This window comes from Anomaloglossus baeobatrachus, chromosome 4 (assembly GCF_048569485.1).
Source record: "Anomaloglossus baeobatrachus isolate aAnoBae1 chromosome 4, aAnoBae1.hap1, whole genome shotgun sequence".
Lineage (NCBI taxonomy): Eukaryota > Metazoa > Chordata > Amphibia > Anura > Aromobatidae > Anomaloglossus > Anomaloglossus baeobatrachus.
Window position 1 is genome coordinate 669,069,932 of NC_134356.1, and position 13,006 is coordinate 669,082,937.

The window sequence follows — 13,006 nt, forward strand, 5'->3', positions numbered from 1 at the left end:
CGCCATCAGATCGACGTCCGGCGTCCCCCAGCGGCAACAGATCTGCTGAAACACGTCCGGGTGAAGGGACCATTCTCCTGCGTCCATACCCTGGCGACTGAGAAAGTCTGCTTCCCAGTTTTCCACGCCTGGGATGTGAACTGCGGATATGGTGGACGCTCTGCTTTCCACCCACGTCAAAATCCGCCGGACTTCCTGAAAGGCTTGGTGACTGCGTGTTCCCCCTTGGTGGTTGATGTACGCCACCGCCGTGGAATTGTCCGACTGAATCCGAATCTGCTTGCCTTCCAGCCATTGTTGGAAGGCTCGCAGAGCAAGATAGATTGCTCTGATTTCCAGAACATTGATCTGCAGAGTGGACTCTTCCTGAGTCCACGTCCCCTGAGCCCTGTGGTGGAGAAACACCGCTCCCCACCCTGATAGGCTCGCATCCGTCGTGACCACTGCCCAGGACGGGGGAAGGAACGACTTTCCCTGTGACAATGAGGTGGGGAGAAGCCACCAACGCAGAGAGTCCTTGGCAGTCTGAGAGAGGGAGACAGTCCTGTCGAGGGACGTCGATTTCCCATCCCATTGGCGTAGAATGTCCCATTGTAGAGGGCGCAGATGAAACTGCGCGAACGGGACCGCCTCCATTGCTGCTACCATCTTCCCTAGGAAATGCATGAGGCGCCTCAGTGAGTGCGACTGGCTCTGAAGGAGAGATTGTACTCCTGTCCGTAGCGAACACTGCTTGTCCAGTGGAAGCTTCACTATCGCTGAGAGAGTATGAAACTCCATGCCAAGATAAGTCAGAGATTGGGTCGGGGTGAGATGAGACTTTGGAAAGTTGATAATCCACCCGAAACTCTGGAGAGTGTCTAGTGCCACCTTCAGACTGTGTTGGCATGCCTCTTGAGAGGGTGCCTTTATAAGCAGGTCGTCTAGATACGGGATGACCGAGTGACCCTGCGAGTGCAGAACAGCTACTACTGCTGCCATGACTTTGGTGAAGACCCGGGGGGCTGTTGCCAGACCGAAAGGTAACGCTACGAACTGCAGGTGTTCGTCGTGTATGACGAAGCGTAGGAAACGCTGATGCTCTGGCGCAATCGGCACGTGGAGATACGCATCTTTGATATTTATTGATGCTAGAAAATCTCCTTGAGACATTGAGGCTATGACGGAGCGTAGGGATTCCATCCGGAACCTCCTGACTTTTACGTGTCTGTTGAGCAACTTTAGATCCAGGACGGGTCGATACGATCCGTCCTTTTTTGGGACCACAAACAGATTGGAGTAAAAACCGTGACCTTGTTCCTGCAGAGGGACGGAGGTCACCACTCCTTCCGCCTTTAGAGCGGCCACCGCCTGCAACAGAGCATCGGCTCGGTCTGGTGGTGGAGAAGTTCTGAAGAAACGAGTTGGCGGACGAGAACTGAACTCTATCCTGTACCCGTGAGACAGAATATCCCTCACCCAACGGTCTTTGACGCGTGACAGCCAAATGTCGCCAAAGTGGGAAAGCCTCCCACCGACCGAGGGTGTGGGAATCGGAGACTGCAAGTCAGGAGGACGCCGTTTTGGCAACGGTTCCTCCGGCTGTCCTTTTTGGGCGTGACTGAGACCTCCAAGAATCTGAGCGTCTCTGGTCTTTTTGAGTCTTTTTTGACGAGGCGAATTGGGACCTGCCCGGTCCTCGAAAGGACCGATAACCAGACTGACCCTTCCTCTGTTGGGGTTCGTTTTGTCTGTGTTGCGGTAAGGATGAGTCCTTACCCTTGGAGTGTTTGATGATTTCATCCAAACGCTCTCCAAACAATCGGTCACGAGAAAAAGGCAAATTGGTTAAGCACTTCTTGGAATGAGAATCTGCTTTCCAATGTCTCAACCACAGGGCCCTACGCAAAACAACGGAGTTGGCTGACGCCACTGCCGTGCGGCTTGTAGCGTCAAGAACGAAGGGAATTTTGTTTACTTACCGTAAATTCCTTTTCTTCTAGCTCCAATTGGGAGACCCAGACAGTGGGGTGTATAGCTACTGCCTCCGGAGGCCGCACAAAGAACTACACTCAAAAGTGTAAGGCCCCTCCCCTTCTGGCTATACACCCTCCCGTAGGAGTACGGATTCCTCAGTTTTAGTACCAAAGCAAGAAGGAGGAAAGCCAATAACAGTTTCAAAAACAAATTCAATCCGATAACAAGATCGGAGAACTTAAGAAACAACATGAACAACATGTGCACCCGAAAAACGAAACCCTAAGAACAAATAGGGCGGGTGCTGGGTCTCCCAATTGGAGCTAGAAGAAAAGGAATTTACGGTAAGTAAACAAAATTCCCTTCTTCTTTTTCGCTCCTAATTGGGAGACCCAGACAGTGGGACGTCCAAAAGCAGTCCCTGGGTGGGTAAAAAGATACCACATGAACGGGCTGTCAGACAGCCTCTTCCTACAGGTGGGCCACCGCCGCCTGAAGGACCTGTCTACCTAGGCTGGCATCTGCCGAAGCGTAGGTATGCACTTGATAGTGTTTGGTAAACGTGTGCAGACTCGACCAGGTAGCCGCCTGGCACACTTGCTGAGCCGTAGCCTGATGCCGCAATGCCCAGGACGCACCCACGGCTCTGGTAGAATGGGCCTTCAGTCCAGATGGAATCGGAAGCCCAGCAGAACGGTATGTGTGAAGAATTGGTTCCTTGATCCACCGCGCCAGGGTGGATTTGGAAGCTTGCGATCCCTTATGCTGACCAGCGACTAGGACAAAGAGCGCATCAGAACGGCGTAGAGACGCCGTGCGAGAAATGTAAATCCTGAGTGCTCTCACCAGGTCCAACAGATGTAAACCCTTTTCAAATTGGTGAACTGGATGCGGACACAAAGATGGCAAAGTGATATCCTGATTGAGATGAAAGGAAGAAACCACCTTGGGAGAAAACTCTGGAATTGGACGCAGTACTACCTTGTCTTGGTGAAACACCAGGAAGGGAGGTTTGCAAGATAACGCCGCTAGCTCGGACACTCTTCGAAGAGACGTGACCGCCACAAGAAAAACTACCTTTTGTGAAAGCCGAGAAAGGGAAACCTCTTTCAAAGGCTCGAAAGGCGGCTTCTGGAGAGCAATGAGAACCTTGTTCAGATCCCAGGGTTCCAATGGCCGTCTGTAAGGAGGAACGATATGAGAAACTCCTTGGAGAAACGTGCGTACTTTAGAAAGCCGTGCCAAGCGCTTCTGAAAGAATACGGATAGCGCGGAGACTTGACCCTTAAGAGAGCTAAGCGACAAACCTTTTTCCAACCCAGACTGCAGGAAGGAAAGAAAAATTGGCAATGCAAATGGCCAGGGAGAAAACCCTTGAGCCAAGCACCACGCTAAGAATATCTTCCACGTCCTGTGATAGATCTTAGCTGAGGATGGTTTTCTAGCCTGTCTCATTGTGGCAACAACTTCATGAGATAAACCTGAGGCCGCTAGGATCCAGGACTCAATGGCCACACAGTCAGGTTCAGGGCCGCAGAATTCAGATGGAAAAACGGCCCTTGAGACAGCAAATCTGGACGGTCTGGTAGTGTCCACGGTTGGCCTACCGTGAGATGCCACAGATCCGGGTACCACGACCTTCTTGGCCAATCTGGAGCGACGAGTATGGCTCGATGGCAGTCGGACCTGATTTTCCGGAGAACTCTGGGTAACAATGCTAGAGGTGGGAACACATAGGGGAGTCGGAATTGCGACCAATCCTGAACCAAGGCGTCTGCCGCCAGTGCTCGGTGATCGTGAGACCGTGCCATGAAAACTGGGACCTTGTTGTTGTGCCGTGACGCCATCAGATCGACGTCCGGCGTCCCCCAGCGGCAACAGATCTGCTGAACACGTCCGGGTGAAGGGACCATTCTCCTGCGTCCATGCCCTGGCGACTGAGAAAGTCTGCTTCCCAGTTTTCCACGCCTGGGATGTGAACTGCGGATATGGTGGACGCTCTGCTTTCCACCCACGTCAAAATCCGCTGGACTTCTTGAAAAGCTTGGCGACTGCGTGTTCCCCCTTGGTGGTTGATGTACGCCACCGCCGTGGAATTGTCCGACTGAATCCGAATCTGCTTGCCTTCCAGCCATTGTTGGAAGGCTCGCAGGGCAAGATAGATTGCTCTGATTTCCAGAACATTGATCTGCAGGGTGGACTCTTCCTGAGTCCACGTCCCCTGAGCCCTGTGGTGGAGAAACACCGCTCCCCACCCTGATAGGCTCGCATCCGTCGTGACCACTGCCCAGGACGGGGGAAGGAACGACTTTCCCTGTGACAATGAGGTGGGGAGAAGCCACCAACGCAGAGAGTCCTTGGCAGTCTGAGAGAGGGAGACAGTCCTGTCGAGGGACGTCGATTTCCCATCCCATTGGCGTAGAATGTCCCATTGTAGAGGGCGCAGATGAAACTGCGCGAACGGGACTGCCTCCATTGCTGCTACCATCTTTCCTAGGAAATGCATGAGGCGCCTCAGTGAGTGCGACTGACTCTGAAGGAGAGATTGCACTCCAGTCCGTAGCGAGCACTGCTTGTCCAGTGGAAGCTTCACTATCGCTGAGAGAGTATGAAACTCCATGCCAAGATAAGTCAGAGATTGGGTCGGGGTTAGATGAGACTTTGGAAAGTTGATAATCCACCCGAAACTCTGGAGAGTGTCTAGTGCCACCTTCAGACTGTGCTGGCATGCCTCTTGAGAGGGTGCCTTTATAAGCAGGTCGTCTAGATACGGGATGACCGAGTGACCCTGCGAGTGCAGAACAGCTACTACTGCTGCCATGACTTTGGTGAAGACCCGGGGGGCTGTTGCCAGACCGAAAGGTAACGCTACGAACTGCAGGTGTTCGTCGTGTATGACGAAGCGTAGGAAACGCTGATGCTCTGGTGCAATCGGCACGTGGAGATACGCATCTTTGATATCTATTGATGCTAGAAAATCTCCTTGAGACATTGAGGCTATGACGGAGCGTAGGGATTCCATCCGGAACCTCCTGACTTTTACGTGTCTGTTGAGCAACTTTAGATCCAGGACGGGTCGATACGATCCGTCCTTTTTTGGGACCACAAACAGATTGGAGTAAAAACCGTGACCTTGTTCCTGAAGAGGGACGGAGGTCACCACTCCTTCCGCCTTTAGAGCGGCCACCGCCTGCAACAGAGCATCGGCTCGGTCTGGTGGTGGAGAAGTTCTGAAGAAACGAGTTGGCGGACGAGAACTGAACTCTATCCTGTACCCGTGAGACAGAATATCCCTCACCCAACGGTCTTTGACGCGTGACAGCCAAATGTCGCCAAAGTGGGAAAGCCTCCCACCGACCGCGGGTGTGGGAATCGGAGACTGCAAGTCAGGAGGACGCCGTCTTGGCAACGGTTCCTCCGGCTGTCCTTTTTGGGCGTGACTGAGACCTCCAAGAATCTGAGCGTCTCTGGTCTTTTTGAGTCTTTTTTGACGAGGCGAATTGGGACCTGCCCGGTCCTCGAAAGGACCGATAACCAGACTGACCCTTCCTCTGTTGGGGTTTGTTTTGTCTGTGTTGCGGTAAGGATGAGTCCTTACCCTTGGAGTGTTTGATGATTTCATCCAAACGCTCTCCAAACAATCGGTCACGAGAAAAAGGCAAATTGGTTAAGCACTTCTTGGAATGAGAATCTGCTTTCCAATGTCTCAACCACAGGGCCCTACGCAAAACAACGGAGTTGGCTGACGCCACTGCCGTGCGGCTTGTAGCGTCAAGAACAGCATTAATCGCGTACGACGCGAATGCCGCCATTTGCGAGGTCAATGGTGCTACCTGCGGGGCAAATGCACGTGTGACTGAGTCGACTTGCGCAAGCCCGGCTGAGATAGCTTGGAGTGCCCATACGGCCGCAAAAGATGGCGCTAACGACGCTCCAATCGCTTCATAGATGGATTTCAGCCAGAGCTCCATCTGCCTGTCAGTGGCATCTTTAAGTGCCGCTCCATCTTCAACTGCAACCAAGGATCTAGCTGCAAGCCTGGAAATTGGAGGATCCACTTTTGGACACTGGGTCCAACCCTTGACCACCTCAGGGGGAAAAGGATAGCGTGTATCTTTAAGCCGTTTAGAAAAACGCCTTTCAGGATAAGCGTGGGGTTTCTGGATTGCGTCTCTAAAGTCAGCGTGGTCCAGAAAAGTGCTTAATGTACGCTTAGGGTATCTGAAATGGATTCTCTCGTGCTGCGAAGCTGACTCCTCTACAAGAGGAGCTGGTGGGGAAATATTTAACATCTTATTGATGTTAAATATAAGATCATTAACTATGGCGTCACCATCTGGTGTATCTAGATTGAGAGCGGTCCCAGGATCAGAATCCTGATCAGTTACGTCCGCCTCATCACCCATAGATCCATCTCGCTGGGATCCTGACCATTGAGATGAATGTGAAGGCCCGTCATAGCGAGCCCGCTTAGGCTGCCCGGGGCCATCGTCCGAGTCAGAGTCTTCACCCTGAGGTGTATGTGCCCGTCCCGGAGCTTGGAGATAATTCAGCTGAGGGGGACCAGGGGGCAATGATTGCACAGTGTCCGTGGCCTGAAGTACAGGCCTAGCTCGCAATGTGTCAAGAATTTGTGACATAGTGAGAGACATTCTGTCAGCAAAAGCTGCAAACTCAGTTCCTGTCACCTGGACAGCATTCACAGGTGGTACACCCTGGGTCACGTCCAGCAGAGGTCCCGACTGTGCAAGCGCCGCAGGGGCCGAGCACTGCACACAATGGGGGTCCGTGGAGCCTGCCGGTAGAAAAGTCCCACATGCGGTGCAGGAAGCATATAATGTCTGTGCCTTGGCACCCTTGCGTTTTACGGACGACATGCTGCTGGCTCTCTGCAATGTGAGAGAGTCTATAGCCAAAGGGCGACCAGCGCTATGCAATACAAAGTATTTGTAGAAACAAAATACTAAAGAATACTACTGGCACAAGAGGGGGTGAGCCCTGAGGGCTGCTTACCGCCCGCTGAATAGCGGGTAAGAGGCGCAGAATTCCTTGTCTGGGTCTCCCCGGCTCCCCTCTGCAGCTCAGCGTGTCAGCAGGAATGGCTGCCGGCGTCTGTGGAGAGGGGCGGTCCGTGGGAGTTCCTAAACAAAAGTGCGGGAAACAGTGTCCCCTCTGTGCCGATTGTGAGGGCTGGAGTATGTAAAAACGACTCCAGCCCTCGGCGCTGATGCACTGACCAGCGTCCCGCCCCTCTCCTGACTGGCAGGTCTGGGGGCGGGAACGAACGGAAGCAGGCCGCAAAAGCCGGGGACTCGAGTTATCAGCGCGGCCGCCGTAAAAGCGCGGCCCGCGCTGAAGTCCCCGGCGCACCACAAGTGCCAGCCGCGCCGCAGTCCCAGCGGCCGGCGCGACCGATTCCCAGAAGTGTGCCTGCTTCAGCGAAGCTGAATGAGGCCATGGCACAAGCGCCGCAGCGCTGATGTCCCCGGCGCACTACAACACCCAGCATGCTGCGGTGTGAGCGCCAAATGCACGGGGACACAGAGTACCTTGAGGAAGCAGGGCCATGTCCCTGATGTACTCCGCTCCATCCAGCATCTTCTCCAGGGGCTGTAGATGGAGCACGGTCTCAGTGCCTGGAGACCAGTAAATCCCACTTCACCCAGAGACCTGTAAAAAGGGATGGGGAAGGAATCAGCATGTGGGCTCCTGCCGCCGTACCCGCAATGGGTACCTCAACCTTACAAACACCTCCGACATACAGTGGGGTGAGAAGGGAGCATGCTGGGAGCCCTGTATGGGCCCTCTTTTCTTCCATCCGACATAGTCAGCAGCTGCTGCTGACTAAAAACAATGGAGCTATGCGTGCGTGTCTGACCTCCTGCGCACAAAGCTAAAACTGAGGAATCCGTACTCCTACGGGAGGGTGTATAGCCAGAAGGGGAGGGGCCTTACACTTGAGTGTAGTTCTTTGTGCGGCCTCCGGAGGCAGTAGCTATACACCCCACTGTCTGGGTCTCCCAATTAGGAGCGAAAAAGAAAGCATTAATTGCGTACGACGCGAATGCCGCCATTTGCGAGGTCAATGGTGCTACCTGCGGGGCAAATGCACGTGTGACTGAGTCGACTTGCACAAGCCCGGCTGAGATAGCTTGGAGTGCCCATACGGCAGCAAAAGATGGCGCTAACGACGCTCCAATCGCTTCATAGATGGATTTCAGCCAGAGCTCCATCTGCCTGTCAGTGGCATCTTTAAGTGCCGCTCCATCTTCAACTGCAACCAAAGATCTAGCTGCAAGCCTGGAAATTGGAGGATCCACTTTTGGACACTGGGTCCAACCCTTGACCACCTCAGGGGGAAAAGGATAGCGTGTATCTTTAAGCCGTTTAGAAAAACGCCTTTCCGGATAAGCGTGGGGTTTCTGGATTGCGTCTCTAAAGTCAGCGTGGTCCAGAAAAGTGCTTAATGTACGCTTAGGATATCTGAAATGGATTCTCTCGTGCTGCGAAGCTGACTCCTCTACAAGAGGAGCTGGTGGGGAAATATTTAACATCTTATTGATGGACGCTACAAGATCATTAACTATGGCGTCACCATCTGGTGTATCTAGATTGAGAGCGGTCCCAGGATCAGAATCTTGATCAGTTACGTCCGCCTCATCACCCATAGATTCATCTCGCTGGGATCCTGACCATTGAGATGAATGTGAAGGTCCCTCATAGCGAGCCCGCTTAGGCTGCCCGGGGCCATCGTCCGAGTCAGAGTCTTCACCCTGAGGTGTATGTGCCCGTCCCGGAGCTTGGAGGTAATTCAGCTGAGGGGGACCAGGGGGCAATGATTGCACAGTGTCCGTGGCCTGAAGTACAGGCCTAGCTCGCAATGTGTCAAGAATTTGTGACATAGTGAGAGACATTCTGTCAGCAAAAGCTGCAAACTCAGTTCCTGTCACCTGGACAGCATTCACAGGTGGTACACCCTGGGTCACGTCCAGCAGAGGTCCCGACTGTGCAAGCGCCGCAGGGGCCGAGCACTGCACACAATGGGGGTCAGTGGAGCCTGCCGGTAGAAAAGTCCCACATGCGGTGCAGGAAGCATATAATGTCTGTGCCTTGGCACCCTTGCGTTTTGTGGACGACATGCTGTTGGCTCTCTGCAATGTGAGAGAGTCTATAGCCAAAAGGGCGACCAGCGCTATGCAGTACAAAGTATTTTACTAATAATACTACTGGCACAAGAGGGGTGAGCCCTGAGGGCTGCTTACCGCCCGCTGAATAGCGGGTAAGAGGCGCAGAATTCCTTGTCTGGGTCTCCCCGGCTCCCCTCTGCAGCTCAGCGTGTCAGCAGGAATGGCTGCCGGCGTCTGTGGAGAGGGGCGGTCCGTGGGAGTTCCTAAACAAAAGTGCGGGAAACAGTGTCCCCTCTGTGCCTACTGTGAGGGCTGGAGTATGTAAAAACGACTCCAGCCCTCAGCGCTGATGCACTGACCAGCGTCCCGCCCCTCTCCTGACTGGCAGGTCTGGGGGCGGGAACGAACGGAAGCAGGCCGCAAAAGCCGGGGACTCGAGTTATCAGCGCGGCCGCCGTAAAAGCGCGGCCCGCGCTGAAGTCCCCGGCGCACCACAAGTGCCAGCCGCGCCGCAGTCCCAGCGGCCGGCGCGACCGTGTCCCAATAGTGTGCCTGCTTCAGCGAAGCTGAATGAGGCCATGGCACAAGCGCCGCAGCGCTGATGTCCCCGGCGCACTACAACACCCAGCATGCTGCGGTGTGAGCGCGAAATGCACGGGGACACAGAGTACCTTGAGGAAGCAGGGCCATGTCCCTGATGTACTCCGCTCCAATCCAGCATCTTCTCCAGGGGCTGTAGATGGAGCACGGTCTCAGTGCCTGGAGACCAGTAAATCCCACTTCACCCAGAGCCCTGTAAAAAGGGATGGGGAAGGAATCAGCATGTGGGCTCCTGCCGCCGTACCCGCAATGGGTACCTCAACCTTACAAACACCTCCGACATACAGTGGGGTGAGAAGGGAGCATGCTGGGAGCCCTGTATGGGCCCTCTTTTCTTCCATCCGACATAGTCAGCAGCTGCTGCTGACTAAAAACAATGGAGCTATGCGTGCGTGTCTGACCTCCTTTCGCACAAAGCTAAAACTGAGGAATCCGTACTCCTACGGGAGGGTGTATAGCCAGAAGGGGAGGGGCCTTACACTTTTAAGTGTAGTTCTTTGTGCGGCCTCCAGAGGCAGTAGCTATACACCACTGTCTGGGTCTCCCAATTAGGAGCGAAAAAGAAAGGAGTAATTTTGCAAATTTCACACCGGCTGCTGGAGCTATTTTAGACGTGGTATTCTCAGGGCGTTTTCAGCAGACTCATTATCAACAGAGTCAGGATTGCAATGATATCTCAGGATCCCCCAATCACAATAGTTGCTCATTTTCCCTTCAGTGACCAGGCACCATAATCAGACGCAGGAGGCTGTGATCATTCACCAGATTTTATTGCTCCTCACCAAAAATATTTGTAGCAAAAACAAAAACGAGATAAAAAATAAAAGCAATTTTTTTTTGTGTATTTTTTTTTTTTCTTTAAACCTGTGGAGCTTTATCGACAACACAGAAAGATCATTTTACATCTGAGGACAAAAATATATTACAAATTAAAGCAAAAAAACCCAAAAACATGATAAAATAGGAGGGGAGAGCGGGACGGGGGCGTATGGCACCTGCCACTTGTGCGACGGTGGTTACAGAGGCTCACAGATATGGTGTTATCAAAGCGAGGTGTGTGCTGACCCCCTGGGAGGCGCTGAGGGCAGATCCGGACGTATAGAAGACTATGCCTGCAGTTCTGAAGCTCCCTGAGACCGCAGAATCCCCCTGTGCCCCCCTCCCCCTGTATCAGTAGGACTCAAAATGCCTCAATCCCCCCTTTTACACTTTTAAAAACAAAAAAAATCCAGTAAAATTTAATGATAGCGACATAAAAGTGGCCCTTTAGGAGGGGCCCCGGCTCTGCAGGTCCAAAGTTGCACCCCGGATCCTATTAATTCACAGCTGTTAGAATAAAATTAATTAAAAAACAAAAAACCCTGCGGAGGTCTCAATAGAAAGGTGCGAGAAGGCAGTGCAGAATTGTTACCCGTGCTGTGTGTGCATACCGGGCACTTGAGGGAGGGGGGGAGAATATGCTTAAAAATTAAATTGGGGAAAAAAAAAACAAAAAAAAAACCTCATGTACAATAATAAAAAAAATAAATTAAAAAAAAAAACAACACATTTTTTTTTAAATTTTTAACAAGTGGAAAACAATGTGTATTTTATTTTACATGACTTTTTTTTTCATTTAAAATTTTTTAACAAGTGGAAAATAGTCATGTAAAATAAAAAAATAAAAAACATTCAATTTTTAACAAGTGGAAAACAATATGGTTTTATTTATTATTTTACATGACTTTTTTTTTTTTTTTTTTTTTAACAAATGGAAAACAAAGTTAAACACGTAAAAATCAACGTCTACTTTTATCCTTACTTATTTGTTATACAAATTCAGCAAAAAAAAAAAAAAAAAAAAAAAAAAGAACGTAACGTACTTTTTTCCCCACTTGTTAAATTACTGAAAAATTCAGTTAAAAGAAAAATGTAAAAAGTTTTTTTTTATTATTATTTTATTCCCTATTTGTTATGAGTGATAACTAGAGCAAGAAAAACGTAATGTAATTTTTACATTTTTTTCCCTACTTGTAACTAAAAAATTCTGCAAAAAAAAAAAACAAAAACATTTTTTTCCTTTGATATGAGTGAAAAAATGCAGCCAAAAAGAGAAAAGTAATGCAATGTAAAATGTTTTGCATTTTTTCCCTATTTGTTGTACAAGCGAAAAATTAAGCTAAAAAAAAATTTTCTTTGACATTTCCTTTTTTCCCCCTTTTTTTGTTATAAGTGAAATTCATCCAAAAAAAAGGAAAAATGCAAAAACAAAGTAAAAAAAAAAAAAAAAAAAAATTTAGATTTTTTTTTTTTTTTAATAAAAAGTAAAAAAAAAAATAAGCACAAAAAAAATTAAAAAAATGTAAAAAAAAAATGTATATAAAAACTCCCCCCACACAGACACAGCAGGTGTGTACGCGCTCGTTGTAGGTTGTGTGGAAATGTTTGATCGGTCGGGTAAAAATGAGCAACGCAAATCACATTGAATGCGGCTTATATACATGACAGTGCTGGTTGGGTGCGCGATGATGGGCGGCATGGCCTCCTCCCCCCTCCCCCCCGTCCTATGTACAATCGTTACGTCGTGGCCGTGCACGCTGGTCGCTCCTGATATGCAGTGACGGATTCTACATGTGGCGCCCCCTATGTCTGGGTGCCCGGTGCTGCACGTGCATTGCTATATACATACACCTGTACGCTGCCTGCCCTCGGCTACACTTGTGTGAGATTCCAGGAATTAGGGGGGGGGCGTGGCGGACACCACTTGTGGCGAGAGGGCAGGGCCTCCAGTGACAGGGGGCGGAGCCTCCGCACTTTCGGCTAGCAGTAGGCTTCGTCGTCGTCCTTGTCGTCTTTTAACCCTTTGAGCCTCAGCCGGGCGAAGTCTTCGAATACGATGTCGTCGTCCTGAAGGAAACTGAACAGAGAAGTGATTGATTACACCACAGGTCCTTCACCAGCACGTCTCTGCTGAGCTCCGCCCATTATGGTCACATGATCATGACAGCACAGGTCCTGCAGAGCCACTTCTCTTCTGCGGATTACCACAGGTCCTGAAGGAGGAACAGGCGCTGGCTGTATAGCACGGCCGGCACCTGTCTTGTATGGAGGGTAGCCCAGCACTAAACCCACGTGATATGTTCACAGTAAATGGAGGTTAAGGGTCGACATCGGTCGTCAGACCCCACATGATCAACTTATCCCCCCCAAAAAAATGTGGGCAAGGGCGTACTGACAGGTGGAGATGGGTGCACTTACTTTGTTTCGAATTCTATGAGATTTGTGTCGACAGGGACGTCTGATGGAGGGAACTCTGCAGAGCAGAAAAGACAAAAACATGGCGC